The 24,577-nt window shown below is 40.4% G+C and overlaps 1 protein-coding gene and 1 pseudogene across 4 annotated transcripts in view; both read left to right on the forward strand.

Moving 5' to 3' along the window:
• The window catches only part of LOC129017041 (TBC1 domain family member 3G-like), an 89,211-nt gene that overhangs the window by 31,950 nt on the left and 32,684 nt on the right, over window positions 1-24,577 (forward strand). The gene's annotated exons all lie outside the window — the stretch shown is intronic.
• Window positions 4,857-24,577, forward strand: part of LOC129017045 (14-3-3 protein epsilon-like) — a 37,349-nt pseudogene continuing 17,628 nt past the window's right edge.

Consider the following 24,577-nt stretch of genomic DNA (forward strand, 5'->3'; position numbering starts at 1 on the left):
GGAGTGCAGTGGCGTGATCTAGACTCACTGCAACCTCTGCCTTCCGGTTTCAAGGGATTCTCCTGCCTCAACCTCCCAAGTAGCTGGGACTACAGGCACGCGCCACCACGCCCAGCTAATTTTTTGTATTTTTAATAGAGATGGGGTTTCACCATGTTGACCAGGATGGGCTCGATCTCTTGACCTTGTGATCCACCCGCCTCGGCTTCCGAAAGTGCTGGGATTACAGGCATGAGCCACCGCACCCGGCAAATAGGCTCTATTTTTTTAAAAAATTATTTTTTGTAGAGATGAGGTCTCACTTTGTTGCTTAGGCTGGTGTCGAACTCCTGACCTCAAGTGGTCCTTCCATTTTGGTCTCCCAAAGTGCTGCGATTATATGTGTGAGGCACTGCACCCAGCCTCAGTAGGCTTTTATGGCTTATGCCTTCTGTACTTTTGAAACTATTTCAACTTAATTTTCTACTCTAATTTTTTGTTGTAATTTATATATGTATGTAAGTGTATATATATTTATATGTAGGGTGTGTATATATAGTGTGTGTGTGTGTGTGTATATGTGTGTGTGTGTGTATGTATATATACACACACACATTATATACACACACACACACACACACACATTTGTTTTTGTTTTTTCGAGATAGGGTCCACTCTGTCACCTAGGCTGGAGTACAGTGGTGCAATCATGGCTCACTGCAGCCTTGACCTTCTGGGCTCAATTGATCTGCCCGCCTCAGCCTGCTGAGTAGCTGGGACTACAGGTGTGCCACAACCACACCCAACTAATTTTTTTTTTTTTTTTTTTGTAGAGGTGGGATTTTGCCATGTTGCCCAGGCTAGTCTCGAACCCCTGGGCTCAAGCAATCTGCCTACCTCAGCCTCCCAAAGTGCCGGGAATACAGGTGTGATCCACTGTGCCTGGCCTATATTACTATATCGTATGCTGCAAAACCTCTTTTGGAAACAAAGTGGGATATAAATAATACTCAAGTGCGACTTTCAGGAACATATTCTTCATAGTAAGACAATGCCATTGAAACTTACTGTGTTTCATAAGAGATGGTAGTACTGGCTCTACATTTATTTTTGCTTTTGAATTCTGAGGATGGGAGGGAGAGGAATCCACAATAAATTTTGAGTACCATTGTGTTTGAATAATAATAGCTGATTAGCCTAATTCCTTTCAGAAGGGAAATCAGCATGCATGAGATCATTTCTTGCCACTTAAATTCAAATTGTAAATTCTTGAGTTTGGCTCTTTAAGAGAAACCAGACCTACTTGACTGCAGTCATCCTAGCCGACCATAAGACAGGAAGTAAACAGGTAACAGGCAGATGTTAAAAGCCTTGCCCCATTCCTGTGTTGAGAGGACTTTTTTGTTTTTTCTCCCACTCCCCAGGTAAATAATCCCAGCATCTTTGTGTTTTTATTAATGTAGGATTTAAAAAATTGTGGCAGGATTTTTTTTGTTTTGTTTTGCTTCTTTTAGATGGAATTTCGCTCTTGTTGTCCAGACTGGAGTGCAATGGCGCGATCTTGGCTCACCGCAGCCTCCGCCTCCCGGGTTCAAGCAATTCTTCTGCCTCAGCCTCCCCAGTAGCTAGGATTACAGGCATGCGCCGCCACGCCTGGCTAATTTTTTATTTTTAGTAGAGTCAGGGTTTCTCCATGTTGGTCAGGCTGGTCTCAAACTCCCAACTTCAGGTAATCCGCCCACCTTGGCCTCCCAAAGTTCTGGGATTACAGGCATGAGCCACTGCGCCTGGCCTGTGGCAGGAGTTTAAAAGTTAAAATGTACTTTAAAAAAATTACTTGTTCTCTGAAGATCACATGTCGTCGAGAACAGCTGTTTGTGAAGAATGTTCCTAAATACTCTTGGGGGGCAACTAGTACAAATGCTGCTCTCACATTTTCAGTAGTTTTGAAGTTGCAGGGAAGATATTACATTTTTGATAATCTGAAATATTTCATCATTACGTTTCTTTTTTTTTTTATAAAGATGTGAACTTTGTCCCCATAAGGGTGGAGCTTTAAAAAGAACAGATAATGGGGGTAAGTGCAGAGATTTCTTGAGAACATTTTTATTGAAAACTGGGGCGGTGGAGTTTTTTCAGATATCTGGTAGTTTATTTTATTTCATCAAATTAAACAGCATTTTCTACTCATTTTTAACAGTAGTGGCTATAATTTATGAATCCTTATTGTATTGACCCACAATTTTTCTGCTTTGTGGACGAACTTAAGCATTGGCTATTTTATGCAGAATGATTTATTAAATACATACTTCTAATTAAAATTCTTATTTTTTTGGCTGGGCGAGGCAGCTCACACCTGTAATCCCAGCACTTTGGGAGGCAGAGAGAGGTGGATCACCTGAGGTCAGGAGTTCGAGACCAGCCTGGCCAACATAGTGAAACCTGGTTTCCACTAAAAATAGAAAAATTAGCCAGGCGTGGTGCTGAATGCTTATAATCTCAGCACTTTGGAAGGCCGAGGCAGTAGGATCGTTTGAGGTCAGGAGTTCAACACCAGCTTGGCCAACATCGTGAAACCCCATCTCTACTAAAAATATAAAAATTAGCTGGGCATGGTGGTGCATACCTGTAATCCCAGCAGCTTGGGAGGCTGAGGCAGGAGAATCACTTGAGCCCGGAAGGTGGAGGTTACAGTGAGTGGAGACTGCACCACTGCACTCCAGCCTGGGCGAATGAGCGAAGCTTCAAAAGAAAGAAAATTGAAGAAAAAAGAAAAGCAAAGTCTCAGGAAAAAAAGAAGATAAGTTGGTGAAATCAATTAAGATGCAGAAGAGTACATAGTATTAACCCATTTGTATAAAGATGGAGGGAGTAAATAAGTCTTTGTCTATTCACATTTGAATATGCAAAAGAAACCTAGAAAGATATGCAAGAGACTAATAATTACATGGTAGCAGGAAAGCTGTTGAGAAACTGGGCAGACGGGGAAGAGGAGTAACAGGAAGGGTTTTCAATATATTTTTAAATTTTGTACAAATCTGACTGTATAACATAGTCTGGAGATTAAACTGTAAAATCTATATAGCTAGCCAAAATCATTGTATTTTTCCCATTTATTTATTCACAACATTACTCTAGTCTATGCCAAAACTACTTTAGAGGTGGCTACCCAAAATGGAGAAGAGTATAGTAATAATAGCTAAACCTCTACTTCTTTTAGCTGCCTCATCTTATATGCCATGGCTTAATAAAACTCACGTCTACACATTTCAGAATAGTACTGAGCTACATGTAGAAAAATATGATTTCTCTCACAAAGATAACTAAAAGTGGAGAAGACAATGAGTAATACATAAGGGTCCATAGGAAAGCATACCAAAATGTCATACAGAAGTCAGCATTTCTTTTTTTTTTTTTTTTTTTTTTTTTTGGGACAGGGTCCCACTCTCACCTGTCCCAGGGACTGAAGTACAGTGGTGTGACCATGGCTCACTGCAGCCTCGACCTCCCAGGCTCTTGGGAGTCCCAGCTACTTGGGAGTCTGAGGCAGGAGAATCACTTGAACTCGGGGGGCGGAGGTTGCAGTGAGCTGAGATTGCACCTTTGCCCATTAGCCTGCATGACAGAAGGAGACTGTCTCAAAAAGAAAAAAAAAAAATGTGTATTTTGTTAAATGGATATAGTTTCTTGTGTTAGGAATTTTTTTTTTAAAAATGAGCCACATTTTGTTGTTGTTGTTGTAAGACCTAAAATCTGTTGATTTAGATTCTTTCTTTGTTTTGTATATCTCTAGACCGATGATGTTTCTAGTGAATGTTAATTTCATTTAACTCTGAGGATCTTTGTTGCTTGAATATAAAGAAATGTTGACTTTTAGGCTGGGTGTGCTGCCCGACACCTGTAATCCCAGCTCTTTGAGAGGCCAAGGTAGGAGGCTCACTGGAGCATAGGAGTCTGAGACCAGCCTGGGTAACATAGGGAGACCTTGGTCTCTGCAAAAGTAAATATAAAAAATAAAAATAAAAAGACTTAGTTACACATGGTGGCACGTGCCTGTAGTTCCAGCTACTTGGGAAGCTGAGCCAGGAGGATGGCTTGAGCCTGGGAGGTCGAGGCTGCAGTGAGCCATGGTCACACCACTGTACTTCAGTCCCTGGGATGGGTGAGAGTGAGACCCTGTCTCAAAAAAAAAAGAAATGCTGACTTCTGTATCACATTTTGGTATGCTTTCCTATGGACCCTTGTGTATTACTCATTTTCTTCTCCACTTTTAGTTATCTTTGTGAGAGAAATCATATTTTTCTACATGTAGCTCAGTACTATTCTGAAATGTGTAGACATGAGTTTTATTAAGCCATGGCATATAAGATGAGGCAGCTAAAAGAAGTAGAGGTTTAGCTATTATTACTATACTCTTCTCCATTTTGGGTAGCCACCTCTAAAGTAGTTTTGGCATAGACTAGAGTAATGTTGTGAATAAATAAATGGGAAAAATACAATGATTTTAGCTAGCTATATATATTTTACAGTTTAATCTTCAGACTATGTTATACAGTCAGATTGTACAAAATTTAAAAATATGTTGAAAACCCTTCCTGTTACTCCTCTTCCCCGTCTGCCCAGTTTCTCAACAGCTTTCCTGCTACCATGTAATTATTAGTTTCTTGCATATCTTTCTAGGTTTCTTTTGCATATTCAAATGTGAATAGACAAAGACTTATTTACTCCCTCCATCTTTATACAAATGGGTTAATACTATATACTCTTCTGCATCTTAATTGATTTCACCGAACAATTTATCTTCTTTTTTTCTTTTTTTTTTTTTTTGAGACTTTGCTTTTCTTTTTTCTTCAGTTTTCTTTTTTTTGAAGCTTCGCTCATTCGCCCAGGCTGGAGTGCAGTGGTGCAGTCTCCCCTTACTGTAACCTCCACCTTCCGGGCTCAAGTGATTCTCCTGCCTCAGCCTCCCAAGCTGCTGGGATTACAGGTATGTGCCACCATGTCCAGCTAATTTTTATATTTTTAGTAGAGATGGGGTTTCATGATGTTGGCCAAGCTGGTGTTGAACTCCTGACCTCAAATGATCCTACTGCCTCGGCCTTCCAAAGTGCCGAGATTATAGGCGTGAGCCACCATACCCGGCATGAACAATTTATCCTGTTATCAGTATAGAGCTTTTTTTTTCCTTTTTAACCATGTTATCTAATCAATCAGTTGTTGATGTGCTTTCTGATGTTCTACTTCGATGACTAACTCTTGTGTATATGTCATTTTGCTTGTATACAGGTATATCTATAGGATTTGGAAACATTGGGTCAAAGGAGTTTTGCAATTAATTTTGATAGTTAGTCCCAAATTATTCTCCCTGTAGTTTTACCCATATATGTTCCCAGTTTTACCAATATATGAATAAAACAGCTGTTCTTTATACCTTTGCTAATCTAACAGATGAAAGTTTGTATATCCAAGCAGTCGTTTTGCATTTCTGTTAATATTAGTGAAGTTGACATCTTTTTATAGTTTGAAGAGCAATTTGTTTTTTTCTCTTCTGTGGTCTGCTTTTTGACTTGGTTGTTGATCTTTTTCTTTTTTTCTTTTTTTTTTTTTTGAGACAGGGTCTCCCTTTGTCACGTAGGCTGGAGTGCAGTGGCTTGATCTTGGCTCACTGCAGCCTCTGCCTCCCCCGTTCAAGGGACTCTCCTGCCTCACTCACCCAAATAGCTGGGATTATAGGCGCAAGCCACCATGCCCAGCTGATTTTTTAATTTTTGGTAGAGATGGGATCCACCCACCTGGGCCTCCCAAAGTTGTGGGACTACAGGCGTGAGCCACCGTCCCCAGCCACAGTTGTTGATCTTTTTAGTTTGATGTGTTGGAGCTTTCATAAGGAGCCCCTCATATATTATTATACTGTTTTGATATGAGTTGGACTAATTTTTGCCCAGCTGATTAGCCTTTATTTATATCGTGCTTTTTATAAAAAATGTTTACCATGCATGAGTTTTTGATTTTAATTTTGTTCAATTTATTAATCTTTCATGACATCCGTATTTTGAGTTATTACTTAGAGAGGCCTTCACTATTCCAAAGTTTTGTTTTTTTTTTAAGTGACAGGTTTTCATTCTGTTGTTCAGGCTGGAGTGCAAGTAGCAGGATCCTAGCTCACTGCAGCTTTGTAGTCCTGGGCTCAAGTGATCTTCCTGCCTCAGCTTTGAGTGTTGGGATTACAGGAATGAGCCGCTGCACCTGGTGTAAACCTTCCATCTTATTAAATGTTTTGTATTTGTCTTTCCTATTCTGGTTTGTTCCACTCGTTCCATTCTATCCTCTCTATTAGCTTTTTAAAAAGTTAATGTTACTATGTGTTTTTTCCTCTTTCTGAATCCTCTGAATCGCTTAGGATACTGTAAATTCACTTGTCCATCTCCTGACATATATTTGATTTTTGTCATGTACTTTCATTCTGTTTCTTTAAGAATTATAGTGGTTTTGTCAGATGTTTGTTGAGCATTATGCTAGTCACTTAAAATGAAACAGTTTGTGTAAATTTGATATTTTTCTTTGAATTCTATATAGAACTTCGTGAGAAACTGAAACTTTTCTGGGAAAATTTTTGATAAATTCTTTTTTTGGCAAAATGATAGGGACATTCCTTTTTCCCTCTTTTCTCTTTTCTTTTCTTTTTTCTATTCTGTCCTCCCTCCCTCCCTCTCTCTCTCTTTCTTTTTCTTTTTCTTTTTTTTTTTTTTTTAACAGCAGTGTATCACTTTGTTACCCAGGCTAGAGTGCAGTGATGTAGTCATAGCTTCAAACTCCTGGGTTCAAGTGATCCTCCTGCCTCAGCCTCCTGAATAGGTGGGACCACAGGCACACCATGCCTGGCTAATATTTTTTTCTTTCTGTATTGTTTTGTAGAAACAAGCAGTCTTGCTTTGTTGCTGAGGCTGGTCTGGAACATCTGGGCTCAAGTTATCCTCCTGCCTCATCCTCCCAAAGTGTTGGGATTACAGGCATGAGCCCTTGGGCCTGGCCTATTTGTATACACTTAAGTCAATTTTGGTGTGCTCTATTTTTCCTAGAAATTTGACTACTTTGTATAAGTTGCTGAAATTGTTGGACTAACATTGCCAATAGCATTTATTTATTTTTTTATTTATTTATTTTTTTTTTATTTTTTTTTTTTTTTTTTTTTTTTTTGAGATGGAGTCTTCCTCTGTCACCCAAGCTGGAGTACAGTGGCATGATCTCGGCTCACTGCAGACTCTACCTCCCAGGTTCAAGTGATTCTCTGCCTCAGCCTCCTGAGTAGCTGGGATTATAGGCAGGCACAACCATGCCCAGCTAATTTTTTTATTTTTAATAGAGAGGGGATCTCACCATGTTGGCCAGTCTGGTCTTGAACTCCTGACCACAGGTGATCCATCCGCCTTGGCCTCCCAGAGTGCTGGGATTACAGGCGCCAGCCACCGCGCCCGGCCGCCAATAGTATTTTATTATTATTATTGTTAAATTTGCTAGCATTGGTAGTGATTACCCCATTGTTATTCCTGATGTTGGTGATTTTTTTTTTTTTTTTTTTTTTTTGAGATGGAGCCTTGCTCTTGTTACCCAGGCTGGAGTGCAGTGGTGGGATCTCAGCTCACTGCAACCTCCGCCTCCCTGGTTCAAGCGATTCTCCTGCCTCAGCCTCCTGAGTAGCTGGGATTACAGGCACGTGCCACCACGCCCGGCTAATTTTTTGTATTTTTAGTAGAGACGGGGTTTCACCATGTTGGCCAGGCTGGTCGTGAACTCCTGACCTCAGGTGATCCACCCGCCGCGGCCTCCCAAAGTGTTGGGATTACAGGCGTGAGCCACCACACCCGGCCAGATGTTGGTGATTTGTGTTCTGGTTTTTTCTTTGTTTTTATTTTTATTTTTTTGACCAGTCCAAATAGAATTATTCAGTTTCGTTGACCTTTTTAAAGACAGTTTGGGGCTTTGTTAATTTTTTATGCCATCTCCCTGTTTTCTATTGTGTTAAACTTCTGCTCTTTATTATTTCCTTCCTACCATTTACTATGTGTTATATTTCCCTCTTCTTTTCTAACTTATGAAGGTGGAATCTTAGGTCTTTTATTTTAGATATTCTTTTTTTTTTTTTTTTCTTGAGATGGAGTCTCGCTGTTGCCCAGGCTGGAGTGCAGTGGCACGATCTCGGCTCACTGCAAGCTCCGCCTCCCGGGTTCAAGCCATTCTCCTGCCTCAGCCTCCCACGTAGCTGAGACTACAGGTGCCCGCCACCTCGCCTGGCTAATTTTTTGTATTTTTAGTAGAGACAGGGTTTCACCGTGTTAGCCAGGATGGTCTGGATCTCCTGACCTCGTGATCTGCCCGCCTCGGCCTCCCAAAATTCTGGGATTACAGGCGTGAGCCACTGCGCCCGGCCTTAGATATTCTTTTCTAATGAAAATATATATGCTGTAAGTTCCTCTCTATTGCTTTTATTGAATCCCACAAGTTGTATTTTGTTTTTGTTTTTGTTTTTGTTTTTGTTTTTGCCATTGTTGTTGTTTTGAGACAGGGTCTCAGTTTGTCACCCAGGCTGGAGGGCAGTGGTGTGATCTCGGTTCACTGAAGCCTCGATCTCCTGGGTTCAAGCGATCCTCCTACCTCAGCCCCTCAAGTAGCTGGGACTTCGGATGCATGCCTCCTTATCTGGCTAATGTTTTTGTATTTGTTGTAGAGACAGGGTTTCACCTTGCTGATGAGGCTGGTCTCAAACTCCTGAGCTCAAGCGATTAACAGGCATGAGCCACTGTCCCCAGCCTACATCTCAAGTTTTGATAAATTTCATATTTGTTGCCATTCGTTTCAAGACATTTTCCAGTTTCCCTCGTGACTTTCTCTTGACTATCTTAGTCTATCTTGGACAGAAGTAGAAGTCTTCTGTTTGTTCTTAACATTGATTTTCCCTCTTATTTCTTATTTCTCTTCTGTTCTTTTTGTGATGATTTTTTAGTGCTGTATTTTAATCAGTTTAACAATGCAACTAGTTATTATTGCATTTAAATTTAATTAATTATATTCAATTGCCTTAAATTGCCTTTTTGGCCATATCTCTTCCTATATATATATTTATATGTATCTATATAGTGGTTGCTGTGGGGATTATAATTTTCTTTTTCTTTTTTTCGAGATGGAGTCTTGCTGTGTCGCCCAGGCTGGACTGCAGTGGCACTATCTCGGCTCACTGCAACCTCCACCTCCGGGGTTCAAGCAGTCCTTCTGCCTCAGCCTCCTGAGTGGCTGGGACTACAGGCATATACCAGCACACTCAACTAATTTTTGTATTTTTAGTAGAGACATGGTTTCGCTATATTGGCCAGGCTGGTCTGAAACTCCTGACCTCGAGTGATCTTCCCGCGTTGGCTATCCAAAGTGTTGGAATAACAGGCGTGAACCACCGCACCCGGCCTGTGTGTACCACTTAACACAAAATGTAGAATGAAACCGTATAGACTTCTTTTACCTGTTCCTTTTCCAGTCTTTGCTGTAGTTTTATAGGAAAGCTACATACATCCACAGACCGTACCAGTGTTTTAATATTTAATGTAAGTGGTCATTTGTATTGTAAATGAGTGTGAAGGCATCATTGTTTTATATGTGCATTATATATTAAATGTACCTACATGTTTATTGCTCTTTATATTTTTCTTCAGTTCTGAGCTTCCTTCTGGAATCATTTTCCTATTACTCAAGGAAAATTGTTTGGTGTTCCTTTTAATGGAAATCTTTTAAAAAATGTTTTCTGGCTTTATTTAGTTATCTAGCTTTTCGTTTCATGACTTGCCTTTTGTTTTTAAGATTTTCATTTCTTTCCCTTAGATTTCTGTAGTTTTATCAATGTTCCTTGGTGTATTTCTTTATTTACTCTGATTTATAGTGGTTCTTCAGTCAGTGGCTTTGGGTCTTCTGTTCTGGAAAATTTTTAGGTGTTACCAATTCAGATACTGCTTTCATGCCATTTTCTCTCTCATATTTCTCTGAGACTCTGATTACATGTGTGTTAGACCTGCCTATTACATTTTTCATGTGTCTTATTCCATTTTTTGTATTTCTTACTTTTGTGTTTTGTGCTAACATTCTGGATTTCTTCTTCTGACCTGTTGTGTTCCTACTAATTTTCTTTTCATCCGTGTCTAAACCGTTGTTAATCCCACCCATTGATTTTTTTTTTTTCTTGAGATAGAGTCTCTATCACCCAGGCTGGATTGCAGTGGCACAATTACTGTTCACAGCAACCTCCAACTCCTGGGCTCAAGCAATCGTCCCGCCTCAGCCTCCTGGGTAGCTGGGACTATAGGCGCATGCCGCCGCACCTGGCTCATTATTTTTTTTGTAGAGATGTGGTCTCACTTTGTTGCCTAGGGTGGTCTTGAACTCCTGGTCTCAAGCGATCCGCCTCAGCCTTCCGAACAAAGTACTGGGCTTACAGGTGTGAGCCACTGTGCCCGGCTGATTTCTAAATTTCTGCTTTACTTCTGGAATTTTAATTTATTGTTATAGTTTTCAGTTCTTTGCATCAATCTAGAATTTTGTCTTGTGTGTACTTGATCATAGTAAGCATATTTATTTTAAAATCTTTATTTGGTAACTCCAAAATACTGATTTGTTTTGATTTTCTTGTTTCTCCTTATTTTCATTTATATTGTCTTGTCTGTCATGTGTTTGGTACTTATTGTGCTGGAAATTATGTGTAATTAAGAAATTTTAGGCTGGGTATGGTGGCTCATGTCTATATTCCCACCACTTTGGGAGGCTGAGACTGGCGGATCACTTGAGGTCAGGAGTTCGAGACCAGCCTGGTCAACATAGTGAAACCCCGTCTCTACTAAAAATACAAGACTTAGCCAGGTGTGGTGGTGGGCACTGTAATCCCGGCTACTTGGGAGGCTGAGGCAGGGGAATTGCTTGAACTGGAAGGAGGAAGTTGCAGTGAGCCAAGATCACGCCGGTGCAGTCCAGCCTGGGCGACAGACCAAGGCTTTGTCTCAAAAAAAAGGGTAGAAATTACTTGTAGCCAAGATACTATTTTCTTTTAGAGAGGATGTATATTTGCATCTGCTTGGTGCCTTGGGGGTTGTAATTTCGGATTACCTTTGTCAAATTTCAGAGTTTGAGATGGTCAGAGCCCTGGTGTAGTCTCTTTGAGGGTCTATGTACTTTTAGTGTATTTTTACCCCTGGTTTGCCCTTCAGTGTTGGATCTGAAAGGAGCAGAGGGGTTTACTTGTTCCCTTTTTCTCTTGGTTGTTTGTGAATGTACATCCCTGTACTGTTAGGCCTCTGAGTTTTTCAAAAGTACCCTTCAGGCTGGGCGCGGTGGCTCACGCCTGTAATCTCAGCACTTTGCGAGGCTGAGGTGGGCGGATCACCTGAGGTCGGGAGTTCAAGACCAGCCTGACCAACATGGAGAAACCCCACCCCTACTAAAAATACAAAATTAGCCGGGTGTGGTGGCACATGCCTGTAATCCCAGCTACTCGGAAGGCTGAGGCAGCCGAATTGCTTGAACCTGGGAGGTGGAGGTTGCGGTGAGCCGAGATCACGCCATTGCACTCCAGCCTGGGCAACAAGAGTGAAACTCTGTCTCAAAAAAGAAAAAAAAAGAAAAATGTACCCTTCATCCTCACCACCGCTTTCTCTGAAATAGGCAAATGTTCCCTGGGCAAAAGTGGCCAAAAACTGTACCCAGGACTTACGTTCTTTTCCAGTTTTAGCCCAGAAACTCCTCACTATCACATCAGCTCTTTAATACCTTCAGTCGGGAGACTGAGGCAGGAGAGTTGCTTGAACCCGGGAGGCGGAGGTTGCAGTGAGCCGAGATCACGCCACTGCACTCCAGCCTGGGCAACAAGAGCGCAACTCCATCTCAAAAAATATATATATTTAATATCAAATTTAAAACATTTCAAATTGAAATAGTGAAATGATTATTACTAATATTAAAAATATTGACACTAAGATAAAAATAATTTCATGTTGACATTTAAAATGATTAAGATTATTAAATTTTATCATAAGTATTAAACTTTTAAAAACTCCTTTTATAGTGGTTCTCATTAGTAGTGTTGATCTGAATATTTAGTCTGCCTGTATAAGAAGTGTTAGTGCCAACATCTGAATTTGTAAATGTTTCCCTTTATTTCTGTTACTGTACATCATAACTGAGGAAATGATTAACAATGCTTTTTTTAGGAGTGGTTTGAGTATTCTCAAGCAATGGAAGTAAGACAGCAATGAGCATTTGTTAATGTCCTCCTTGTTGTGCACTTGTTTCAATAGACATTGAAGGGATCTGTTAAGGAAGTTAATGATGTTAATTTGCTTTTGATAAAACCGAAAAGATGACGTTTATTTATTTATTTTTAGGTTGGGCCCATGAGGTGCGTGCCCTGTATATTCCAGAGGTACAATTTGCCAGTGTTTCCACAATGGAACCAATTGTTTTACAGTCTGTTCCGGATGATCATTGTAATAAGGTACAGTGGATATTATTTTATTACTGTTTGAATATCACTGCTAGGAAGTAGAAGGGAAGTTTTTGTGTTTTTAAAATTATAGGTATCCCCAACCTGGGTAATACGGTGAAACCCCGTCTCTACTAAAAATACAAAAATTAGCTGGGCGTGGTGGTGGGCGCCTGTCATGCCAGCTACTCGGGAGGCTGAGGCAGGAGAATGGTGTGAACCATCGCACCACTGCACTCCAGCCTGGGCAACAGAGTGAGACTCTGTCTCAAAAAAAAAAAAAAAAAAAATTATGTCTCCATCAAATTGAGGGAGATGTGGAAAAAAAATTACTATGCCAAACTACAGTTCTTAAAATGTTATTAATATGTTACTAAAGTCACAGGAGTACAAAGCAAGCAAAATTGTGTTACCTTTCATAGTAACCTAGGTATTTAGTATTCTATGATTTACAGGATATTTTAATCCTTACAGATTGGCCCTTTATGAATTACTGACCTCTTTTGCTCTTTCAGGTATCAACAGTCTGTTAAATTTGAATTAATTATTATTTTGCATAATATTCATTACAATGTATCATACGTTCTTTTTTGAAAAACAGTCCTATGTTAGAAAGTTACTTGTTCCCCCCCAAAGTTATTTGTACCCCAAGATACAGCTTTTATTGTTGGCCTTAAAAAAAAATTAATGTTTGCTTTTTTCCTGTATATTTTTCTTCATTTAGTATGTTATTGTTTTATTCTCCTCTGCATTTTAGGTTTCCCCATTACCCAGTGTGCCTTTAAATACAATTTTACCACTTAATTGAAGGTACATATTCCAACCGTGGAAGAAATTGCAGTCAGCTTTAAGATTTTAAATGTTTTTGTGCAAAAAAATTTTTATTATGTAATTAATATTTATTTTATTTTATTTTACTTTTTATTTATTTTTTTTTTTTTGAGACAGAGTCTCACTCTGTCACCCAGGCTGGAATGCAGTGGCACGATCTCGGCTCACAGCAACTTCTGCCTCCTGGGTTCAAGCAATTCTCCTGCCTTAGCCTCCTGAGTAGCTGGGATTACAGGTGCCCACTAACACGCCCGACTAATTTTTCTATTTTTTTAGTAGAGACGGGGTTTTTTCTGTGTATTTTTCCTTATAGTATATGCTTACAAAAAAGTTGAATCGTTTTGCTTATATTTTTTATTTGCTTTTGAAAATTACACAGCATCTTTTGTGTGTCAATAAATTGTGTTTCTGCTCTATTTTTAATAGATACTTAGTCTGTAATACAGAATATCATGAGATTCAACAAACTCATTTAATTTAATTTAATTTAATTTAATTTAATTTAAATAAATTTAATTAAGCAGCCCTTTGTGGTTGAAGGGCCTAGTTTGGTGTCTGGCATGTAGTATACACTGCTAGCATCTGTGTAAAAGCGTGTGAACATTTTGGAAGCTTCAAGAAATACATTGTGTGAAATTGTCCTCTAGAACTTACACTGTATTAGCTGTATGTGAGATTGCTCATAACTCTATATTATGTTAGGTACACTGTGTTACCCTTAACAAAATCTTTGCTATCCTTTCTAGTAAAAAAATATTAAATGTTTGAATGAGTTTCTTTGAGTACTGGTAAGGTTAGTTTTTTAAAGTTTCTTTTTGAAGATTATTCATGTATGTTAATTGACCTTCCCTATCTCTTTATTTTAACATTATAATTTTTTTTACACAGTGTTTTATATTAGAGATCATATTCTTTTGTCTTGTGTATTTGCCGTGTGTGTTTTTCCCCATAGTTTAACGTTCGGTGTTTAATTTTATTACATCTTCATAGTTTTTGTTATTGGGATTCTAGCAGGTTAATTTTTTTCTAATGCAGAAGTTTACATTTTTGAGGTAATTTACGCAAATGCTCTTTATTGTTTCTGCCTTTGATGCTGTGCAAAGAAAATCTTTATATTAATGCACATTTTTTTTTTAGTGCTTTGGAAGTTCAATTTTAAAAACCTTGTTTTTCTTTTTAATTTTAAAAGCATTAAAACTTACAAACAGGTTTCAGGAATAGTACAAAAGAACTCTTCCTTCCCTAAACCATTTGAGAGTAACTTACCAATATAATATGCTGTCACCCCTGAATACTTCAGAATTTCCCATAAAGAAGGATATTCTCCTGGGAATATACCATATACCATCAAAATAAGGAAATTAACAGTGATGCATTATTACTGTCTGATCTTTGGAACCCATTCATGTTTTTGTAGACATATTCTTTATAGCAAAAGGATCACAGACTGCATTTTGACTCTTTGGTCTTTTTATTTCTTTTTCTTTTTCTTTTTGTACAGAGTCTCGCTCTGTCACCCAGGCTGGAGTGCATTGGCGCAATCTCGGCTCACTGCAGCCTCCACCTCCTGGGTTCAAGTGATTCTCGTGCCTCAGTCTCCCGAGTAGCTGGGATTACAGGTGTGCACCACCATGTCCAGCTAATTTTTTTGTGCTTTTAGTAAAGACAGGCTCTTGCCATGTTGGCCCGGCTGGTCTCGAACTCCTGGCCTCAAGTGATCTGCCTGCCTCAGCCTCCCAAACTGTTGGCATTACAGGTCTGAGCCACCACGCCCAGTCCTCTTTGGTCTTTTTAAATCTCAAATAGTGGCCGGGAGCGGTGGCTCACGCCTGTAATCTCAGCACTTTGGGAGGCCGAGACGGGCGGATCACGAGGTCGGGAGGTCGAGACCATCCTGGCTAACACAGTGAAACCCCGTCTCTACTAAAAAATACAAAAAATTAGCCGGGTGTGTTGGTGGGCGTCTCTAGTTCCAGCTACTCGGGAGGCTGAGGCAGGAGAATGGCGTGAACCCGGGAGGCGGAGCTTGCAGTGAGCCGAGATCGCGCCACTGCACTCCAGCCTGGGGGACAGAGCGAGACTCCGTCTCAAAAAAAAAAAAAAAAAAAAAAAAAAACTCAAATAGTAACTCAATCTTTCCCTGAGTTTCATAACTTTGATACTTCTGAATATTACAGGCCAATTATTTTGTAGAATGACCCCCTATTTGGATTTGCCTGATGTTTCATCATGATTAAATACAGTTATGTTTTTAGCAGGAGTATCACATATGTGATTCTGTGTTTTTTGTTTGCATCCTGTCAGGTGGTACATGATTTCAGCTTTTCCTTGACCACTTGGTTAAGGTGTGTCTGTCAGGTTTCTCCACTGTGAGGTTAAACGTTTTTCTCTTTATAGTCAGTATGGATTTTGTGGGGGAAGTACTTCGCATATAAACATCTTGTTCCTTGCGCCTTTTCCTCACTAATTTTAGCATTCATTAATGTTTCTTGACCTAATTTATGACTAGGATTGATGGCAAGTAGTGATTTTCTAATTTCACCTTTTCTTTCACATTCATCAGTTGACGTTCCACTGTAAGGTGAAGCTTTCTTTATTCCCTGATTATTTGTATTAGTATGGACTTATGCTATTTTATTTTAATGGATCATATTCCACAAATGTCATTTATTTTGATGTACATACTGTCTCAGGTTTACCTGGTGGGACCTCTTTAAGCCGGCTTCTGTGTCTTTTGACCTATCATTTCAGAGAAGCATTTCTCTACTTCTGACACAACAGTATAATCTAGGCTCATCTTGTATTATTCCTGCTGTAGTTCTGAAATCACCATTTCTCTGAGGAGCCTTGATTCCTTTTAGGTGAGAATAATATTTAGAAGCCAAAATGGGTGCTAGGTGTGGGTTATTGCTACTCTCAGCCAGCATGGCTAGGAAATTGTGTGTGTGTGTGTGTGTATTCCTACAGAGATACATATTTCTATAAATTCACATCTTATATTGTTTTTATATCTATGTAGAAAACTGTGGGCCAGGCGCGATGGCTCACACCTGTAATCCTAGCACTTTAGGAGGCCGAGGCCAGTGGGATGACTTGAGGTCCGGAGTTCGAAACCAGCCTGGCTAATGAAACCCCGTCTCTACTAAAAATACAAAAATTAGCCAGGCATGGTGGGGCATGCCTGTAATCCCAGCTGCTTGGGAGGCTGAGGCATGATGAGAATCACTTGAGCCCTGGAGGCAGAGAGGGTGCAGTGAGCCAATATCATGCCACTTCACTCCAGCCTGAATGACAGAGTGAGATTCTGCCTCAAAAAAAAAAAAAAAACTTGGCTGGGCCCAGTGGCTCACACCTCTAGTCCCAACACGTTAGGAGGCCAAAGCAGGTGGATCATGAGGTCAGGAGTTCAAGACCAGCCTGGCCAAGATGGCAAAACCCCGTCTCTACTAAAAAATACAAAAATTAGTCAGGTGTGGTAGCGGGCACCTGTAATCCCAGCTACTCAGGAGGCTGAGGCAGGAGAATTGCTTGAACCTTGGAGGCGGAGGTTGCTGTGAGCCAAGATTGCGCCACTGCACTCCAGCCTGGGCGACAGAGCAAGACTCCATCTCAAAAAAATATATATATGTATTAGCTGGGCATGGTGGTGGACGCCTGTAATCCCAGCTACTCGGGAAGCTGAGACAGGAGAATCGCTTGAACCTGGGAGTCGGAGGTTGCAGTGAACCGAGATTGTGCCACTGCACTCCAGCCTGGGTGACAGAATGAGACTCTGTCTCAAAAAAAGAGAGAACAAACTGTGAATTTGATTCATTATGTGAATATACATACACACTCACGTCTCTATTACTGTATCCATCTCTATATATTGAACTCCATATGCTCATATTAACTTCTCCAAATCCAACCCAACAAAACAGCGTTCATTTTAATTTTTTCCCCCATATTTATGATTCTCAGACAGAAACCTGACTCTTACTATTTTTAATAGTTTACTTACTTGATCAGTCTCTCCTGTTTTGACATACCTTCTGTTGCTGCTCCACCTAACGCAGTTGCTGTTCTAACCCAGTTCAGGGTTGCTGCTACTTTCCTGCATGCCAGTCCTTTTCACCCCTCTTGGGATTTGATATTCAGCTTCAGTTCACTGCTTCCATTTTGGTTGATCTTTTCACCTTGCTCTGAGATTGTCCCCACCCCTATCCCCAACCCCTTAGGGGAACCAACCTTACTCAGGCTCTTATGCTAGTATTGGACTGCCCCCTCCTCCCCAGCATGGATAATTACTATGCTTGAACCCACCTCATGGCTTTTTTTTTTTTTTTTTTTTTTTTTTGAGACAGGGTCTCATTTTGTCACTCAGGCTGGAGTGCAGTGGTGCAGTTTTGGCTCACTTGCAGCCTCGACCTCTTGCGCTCAAGCAGTCCTTCCACTTTAGCCCTCTAAGTAGGTGGGACTACAGGTGCACCCATCACACCCGGCTAAGTTTTTTGTATTTTTCATAGAGTTGAGGTTTCATCGTGTTGCCCAGGATGGTCTTGAATTCCTGAGCTCAAGTGAACTGCCTCCTCTGGCCTCTCAAAGTGCTAGGATTACGGGCATGAGCCACCATGCCCAGCCCCATCTCATGGCTTTAAGACTAAAGTGTTGAAGTAGAAAAGGAGCGAGGGTAGACCAAAGAAGGGATTATTTAGATAGAAATATTTTATTAGCCTAGAATTAATTTTAGAATATGGTAAGATACGTGCCCAACTTTCCCCTCCCACCTGGTTAGTCAACTTTTTCAACACTATTGCTGAATAATGTATGTTTTCCATTGTGATTTGAAATGTTGTTTGAGTCATTACTAAATTCTTGAATACTTGAGTATGTTTCTGGACTTTTTATGTGTTCCATTGGTGTGTCTATTTTTATCCTGGTGCGACACTATTTTAAATTATTATGGCTTTATATACATTTTAGTATATGGTAAGACAAATATTGTCATGTATTTTTCTAGATGAACATTAGGACTAATAAGAGCACAATTTAGACTATATTAGAGTTACAGTGAAATACTGTTTTAGGTATGAATATATTTTTACAATATTCCAGAAGCATGGTGTATCTGTTTATCAAGTTTACTTTTTTCTTCTATTTCTTTCCTTTATAGCTTTTCTTATATGCGATTGCCTTATGTTTGTCGGATTTTTGTTGTTGATGATTTGTTTTGTTCTACTTAGTGTTAGAATAGGCTCAGTGGCTCATGCCTGTGGTCCTAGCACTTGGGGAGGCCCAGGCAGGAGTGTCGCTTGAGCCCAGAAGTTTGAGTCCAGCCTGGACAACAAGCGAGACCCTGTGTCTACAAAAAAGAATAAATTTAGCCAGGTGTGGGGAGGCACACGTGTCTGTCATCCCAACTACTCAAGCGGCTGCGGTGGGAGGGTCCCTTGAGCCCAGAGGTCGAGGCTGCAGTGAACCGTGACTGTGCTCTGCACCCCCACCTGGGCAACAGAGCAAGACCCTGTCTCGAAAAAGAACAGCAAGCAAAGAAACACAAAACAAAAAAGAAAGAAAGTTAATGGACCAGTGTGGTGGCTCACACCTAGAATTTCAGTACTTTGGGAGGTTGAAGTGAGAGGATTGCTTGAGCCCAGGAGTACCAGACCAGCCTGGGCAACATTCTGAGACCCCATTGCTGCAAAAAAGAAAAACAATTAGCTGGGCATGGTGGTGCTCACCTGTAGTCCCTTCCAAACTACTCGAGAGGCTGAGGTGGGAGGATCACTTGAGCCTGGGAGGTCAAGGCTGCAGTGAGCTATGATTGTGTGACTGTACTCCAGCCTAGGTAACAGAGTGAGACCCTGTTTCAAAAAAAATAAAAAACGTTAATAATAAGGTTTTGTTCATATATATTCTTTATGCGTAATAATGGGGCATGCAATTCTAAAATGACAGGAATGATTGGAAAAATGGGCTTGAAGACATCAGTCCTTAATGGATGGTAGGTAATAAAGGATAAGTTTGGGAACATTTATTTACTGGGCATTTACTATGGACCTACTTTGTATCAAGCATTGTGTTAGACACCAGGAATTCAAGGATAAATAAAATAGGGGGTTCCCCTCCTCAAGTAGGAAGACAAGTCAATAAATGTATGAAAATTAAAATATATATTACATAGTAATAAGGCTGAATGGAGTATTATGGGTAAATAATGAGAGATTATTCTTGTCTCAGGAATTGAGTAAGGCATACAAACAAAGAGCTTCTAGGGCTTTGCAGAATAATTAGGCATTTAACCTTTGCAGAAAACGATCAACTAAAAATTCCAGACAGAGAAAGTGACGTAACCTAGGGTAGCAGGTGCAAAGGGAAGAGGTGGTAGGTAGGCATGTTCAGAGAATAAGAAATACTCCTATGTGGCTAGAACATTGTGGAATTTAGAAAAAAATGAAATTTTGTGAGTACTGGGAAAAAAATTTACTAGAATATCTTTATTGTATATCTAAATAGCAGAGAATTCACTGTAATGAAACTGTTAAATTTTCTACATGTCGTTAAATACATAATGGCCAGTTTTAAAAATATTTATTTCTTTATTTCAGTAGGTTTTTGGGGAACAGGTGGTGTTTGGTTACATGACTAAGTTCTTTAGTGGTGATTACTGAGATTTTGGTGTACCCATCACCCAAGCAGTGTACGCTGTGCCCAGTGTGTAGTCTTCTATCTCTCACCCCATTCCCATCCTTTCCCCCAAGTCCCCAAAGTTAATTGCGTATCATTCTGATCCCTTTGTGTCCTCATAGCTTAACTTCCTTTTATTTACTTATTTGTTTGTTTGGTTGTTTTTGTTTTTGTTTTTGTTTTTGTTTTTTTGAGACAGAGTCTTGATCTGTCACCAAGGCTGGAGTGCAGTGGTTCACTCTTGGCTCACTGCAACCTCTACCTCCTGGGTTTAAGCAATTCTTGTGCCTCGGCCTCCCAAGTAGCTGAGATTACAGGCATGCGTCACCACTCCTGGCTAGTTTTTTTTGTATTTCTGGTAGAGACAGGTTTTCGCCACATTGATCAGGCTGGGCTTGAACTCCTGGCCTCAAGTGATCCGCCCGCCTTGGCTGCCTCCCAAAGTTCTGGGATTACAGGTGTGAGCCAGTGCACCTGGTCTATTTATGTTTTATAGAGACAGGATCTCCCTGTGTTGCCCAGGGTGGTCTCTAACTCTTGGTCTCAAAGAATCCTCCTATCTCAGCCTCTGAAAGTGCCGGGATTACAGTCGTGAGCCAGCATCCCTGGCCAGTGGCCAGTTTTTGTGCAATTTAAATCATTGTATCCTATTTTTATATTTTTGACTGCTAATATTTTCTTCTGTAACATGTGTTAACTCATCATTTCACTGACATGTTTTGTTAAAATTATCTTTTAATAAGTTTTCAGAAATGTGAAGATTGTGGCAACAAAGGGATTTGTGAACTTTTTTGGGGTAGAAGCTTGTATTCTTCAGAGTCAAGGAAGCATTCATTTTAGAAAGCTACAGTTTCCATAGACAGTAGTTAGCAGATGATGAGTATATCGTATGTATATGTATATATATATATATGTATTTTCTAAATAGTCCTTCTTTATTGGATAGCCCTGAAGTAAAGAGTGTTTATAAGTATAGGAAGGATGATAGGCCAAAGAAACAAACAAAAACATCAAAAAACATGATATCATCTGATTGTAAGATTAAACCTAATGGAAGTCTTAGAAATTGCTAACCTGTCTCCCCCTTATTTTTTTCCAAAAGTAATAGTAGTGGATAGCAGTTAAGTTTTCATCAGTATATTTAGTGTCTGTGTTAAAAGATTTTTTTTTTTTTTTTTTTGAGACAGAGTCTCGCTCTGTGGCCCAGGCTGGAGTGCAGTGGCTCGATCTCAGCTCACTGCAATCTCCACCTCCCCAGCTTCAAGTGATTTTCCTGCCTCAGCCTCCCAAGTAGCTGGGACTACAGGCCAGGATGGTCTTGATGTCCTGACCTCGTGATCCGCCCTCCTTGGCCTCCCAAAGTGTTTGGATTATAGGCGTGAGCCACCGCGCCTGGCCAGGACTTTTTTTTTTTTTTTTTGAGTTGGAGTCTCGTTCTGTTGCCCAGGCTGGAGCGCGGTGCTGAGATCTCAGCTTACTGCAACCTCCGCCTCCCAGGTTCAAGAGATTCTCCTGCCTCAGCCCCCCGAGTAACTGGGATTACAGGCATCCACTACCACACCCAGCTAATTTTTTTTTTTAAGGCAGATTCTCACTCCATCACTCAGATTGGAGTGCAGTGGTGTGATCTTCACCCAGTGCACCCTCTCTGCCTCCCAGGTTTAAGCAATTCTAGTCATGCCTCAGCCTCCTGAGTAGCTGGGATTATAGGTGGGACCACCATGCCTGGCTAATTTTTGTATTTTTAGTAGAAATGGAGTTTTGCTATGTTGGCCAGGCTGGGCTCGAACTCCTGACCTCAAGTGATCCCGCGGCCTTAGTCTCCCAAAATGCTGGGATTACAGGTGTAAGCCACTGCGCCTGGCCAAGTAAAAGATATTTTTGAAAGCACTAAATATTCTTTATGGGTTTTAGGGCTCCCAAAAATGAGGTTTCAGGTAAATAGGGAAGCTAAACATTTCATCTATCTGCCCATTCATCTTGTCCTCATTTCTGGCATGTCCTCTTATATGTACCAGGTCTTTATGGTGGATAGACGTGCATCAATCGGTGATTGTTAAACAGTAATACGTGCAAGGATTTTCGAGGCACAGTGAATGTCCACCTAACCTTTAACAGGACTGAGGAAAGAGGGAGGAGGTATCTTAAAAAGGTCGCAGTTTTTCCTAAGAGTAAGAAACCTCTAGGTACTGGCTGTGAAGAGAGGAGAAGGGAAGGAGCACGTGAGTGGCTGTTAATTTTACAGATTGAAGGAGCAAAAGCTTTGAAGGGGGAAATAACAAGGAGAGTGGTGAGCAGGGGGAGGGATTTGGGATGCTGGCAGGGAAAGGGATGGTATTGTTAGGGCCCTGAATGCGCTAGGCAGAATGCTGAGAGGGACTGTCAAAGATCAGATGTTCAAGCTCCTCATGCATCATGTTAAGGAGCCTAAAGTTTATCCCTATTGAAGGGTTTTTATGTTCAGAAAGGATATGCTTAGGTCTGTCATTCTAATGGATCGGGGGAAGGAGGATTGGGAGATGGAAGATAGAAGAGACAAGAGACCTAGAATCTATTCAGACTCTGACAGTGTCCCAGACACTGGAATGAGGATCTGAAGTAGTAGGAACAACGGGGCAGAGACATTCGGTAATATATAAGAGCTTCAGTTGACCAGCCTGGTTATCAGTTTAATGTGACAGAGAAGAGGGAGGAAGAAATATCAGAATGGGATTTCCATTTCAAGAATATAAGTACTAGGCTCATCACCACCACATGAGATAGAACACACACACACACACACACACACACACACACACACACACACACACACACACAGTGAGTTAATTGAAACATTTCTTAGAAAGAAGAGATAGACACTAAGTTTTAAATACCTGGCTTATGTTCATGGAACATATTACCCTCTTTGTAAAACAAGTCTTGTGTCTACACATTGTTCACTGGCATATATTAACAAGATGATAATAAGGCCCCAGATATTCACATTTGTACGAAAGCATTGAATATATTTGCATTTGTCTATGTCTAATAAATGTTTATTTTTGCTTGACACTTTATACTAGTTACTTAGATGAGTGCTTAAATTAATTTTTCTTTTCTGGAGAATTGAATCATTTTGGAAAGCTAAATCTTGCAGTTCTAACTGTAAAAAAATTCTTTTGCTTTTTTTTGATTCATCAGCTGATTCTCATTTTGAAATTTCCTATTTGACTTCTCTCTGTTGTCTTTGTGTGCTCTCTCCTTCCAGCCCCTTCTCCCCAACCCTAGTTACACATTCTCTCACACTTGCTATTCTCTTTTTCTCAGGAATAGTAAACGATTCTTCATTATATTTGTTTCTTGTGGTCCCTCCTCCCCTTCCCCTCCCCTCTTCCTTTTTTCCAACATGGTCTCACTGTTCCCCAGGCTGAAGTGCAGTGGTGCAATTACAGCTCACTGTAGCTTCGACCTCCCAGCCTCAAGTGATCCTCCCACCTCAGCCTCCTGAGTAGCTGGGACTACAGGCTTGCACCATGATGTCTGGCTACCTTTGTTTTTATTTTTTGTAGAGATGGGATCTCACTATGTTTCCTAGGCTGGTCTTGAACTCCTGGATTCAGACAACCCCCCTGCCCTGGCCTCCCAAAGTGTTGGAATTACAAGCGTGAGCCACCATGCCTGGCCTCTTTGTATCCTTTGTGCTTGTCAACTTTATATATTGTTTGCTTTCTTGAGCTCAACAATTCCAAGACTCAAAGGCCTATTTATTTGATAAAGACTGTGGAAGAATGGCACTATAATACCTCTCATTGTTATTTCTTTTCTCTTAGCTACCAAAGGCAGCAAACATTCCAATCTAAACTTTTGGAAATGGGAGTGTATAGTAGCTAACTTAAAATTGTTCATGAGATTAAAATCTATAATCTCACTTACCAACATTGCCTATCTCAGTGCTTTTCTTTTTGTAATATTTATTTATTTAGAAACAGAGTCTTAGTCCATCACCCCAGGGTGGAGTGCAGTGGACAATTATGGCTCACAATAGCCTCAAACTCCTGGCCTCAAGCAATCAGCCCTCCCACCTCAGCCTCCCAAGTTGCTAGGAATACAGGTGCCACCGCCACACCCATTTTTTTTTTTAAATATTGGTAGAATTGGTAGAGAGACAGCATCTTGCTGTATAGCCCAGGCTGGTCGTCAACTCCTGGCCTCAAGTTATCCTTCCACCTCAGCCTCCCAAAATGCTGGGATTACACTCAGCCGCTATGCCTGACCCTATCTCAGTATATATTTTTTTAATGTTCATTTGGCTTCTGGAGTACTCTAGATGATAGGTATTTATATAATATAATCTGATAAGAAATTGATTAGGAGATTTTACAAAAACTGATAACTTAAGGGGAGGTTACATTGCTGGGCAACATGGTATCAAAATAAGACAGGTCAAATTTGAGAAATCTCTGATTCTACAGGTTACCCTACAGGTAACTGACTCAATGTCTCAGTCCTAAATTTCCAGGAGAGCCATTCTGGTGTAAGCACCTGGATTTAGAAGGTGTTTTCACCTAGACAAACATGAGTCCCTAGGCACCATTCCATTCTTAGAAATTG

The sequence above is a fragment of the Pongo pygmaeus genome, chromosome 19 (genome assembly GCF_028885625.2).
Source record: "Pongo pygmaeus isolate AG05252 chromosome 19, NHGRI_mPonPyg2-v2.0_pri, whole genome shotgun sequence".
Classification (NCBI taxonomy): Eukaryota; Metazoa; Chordata; class Mammalia; order Primates; family Hominidae; genus Pongo; species Pongo pygmaeus.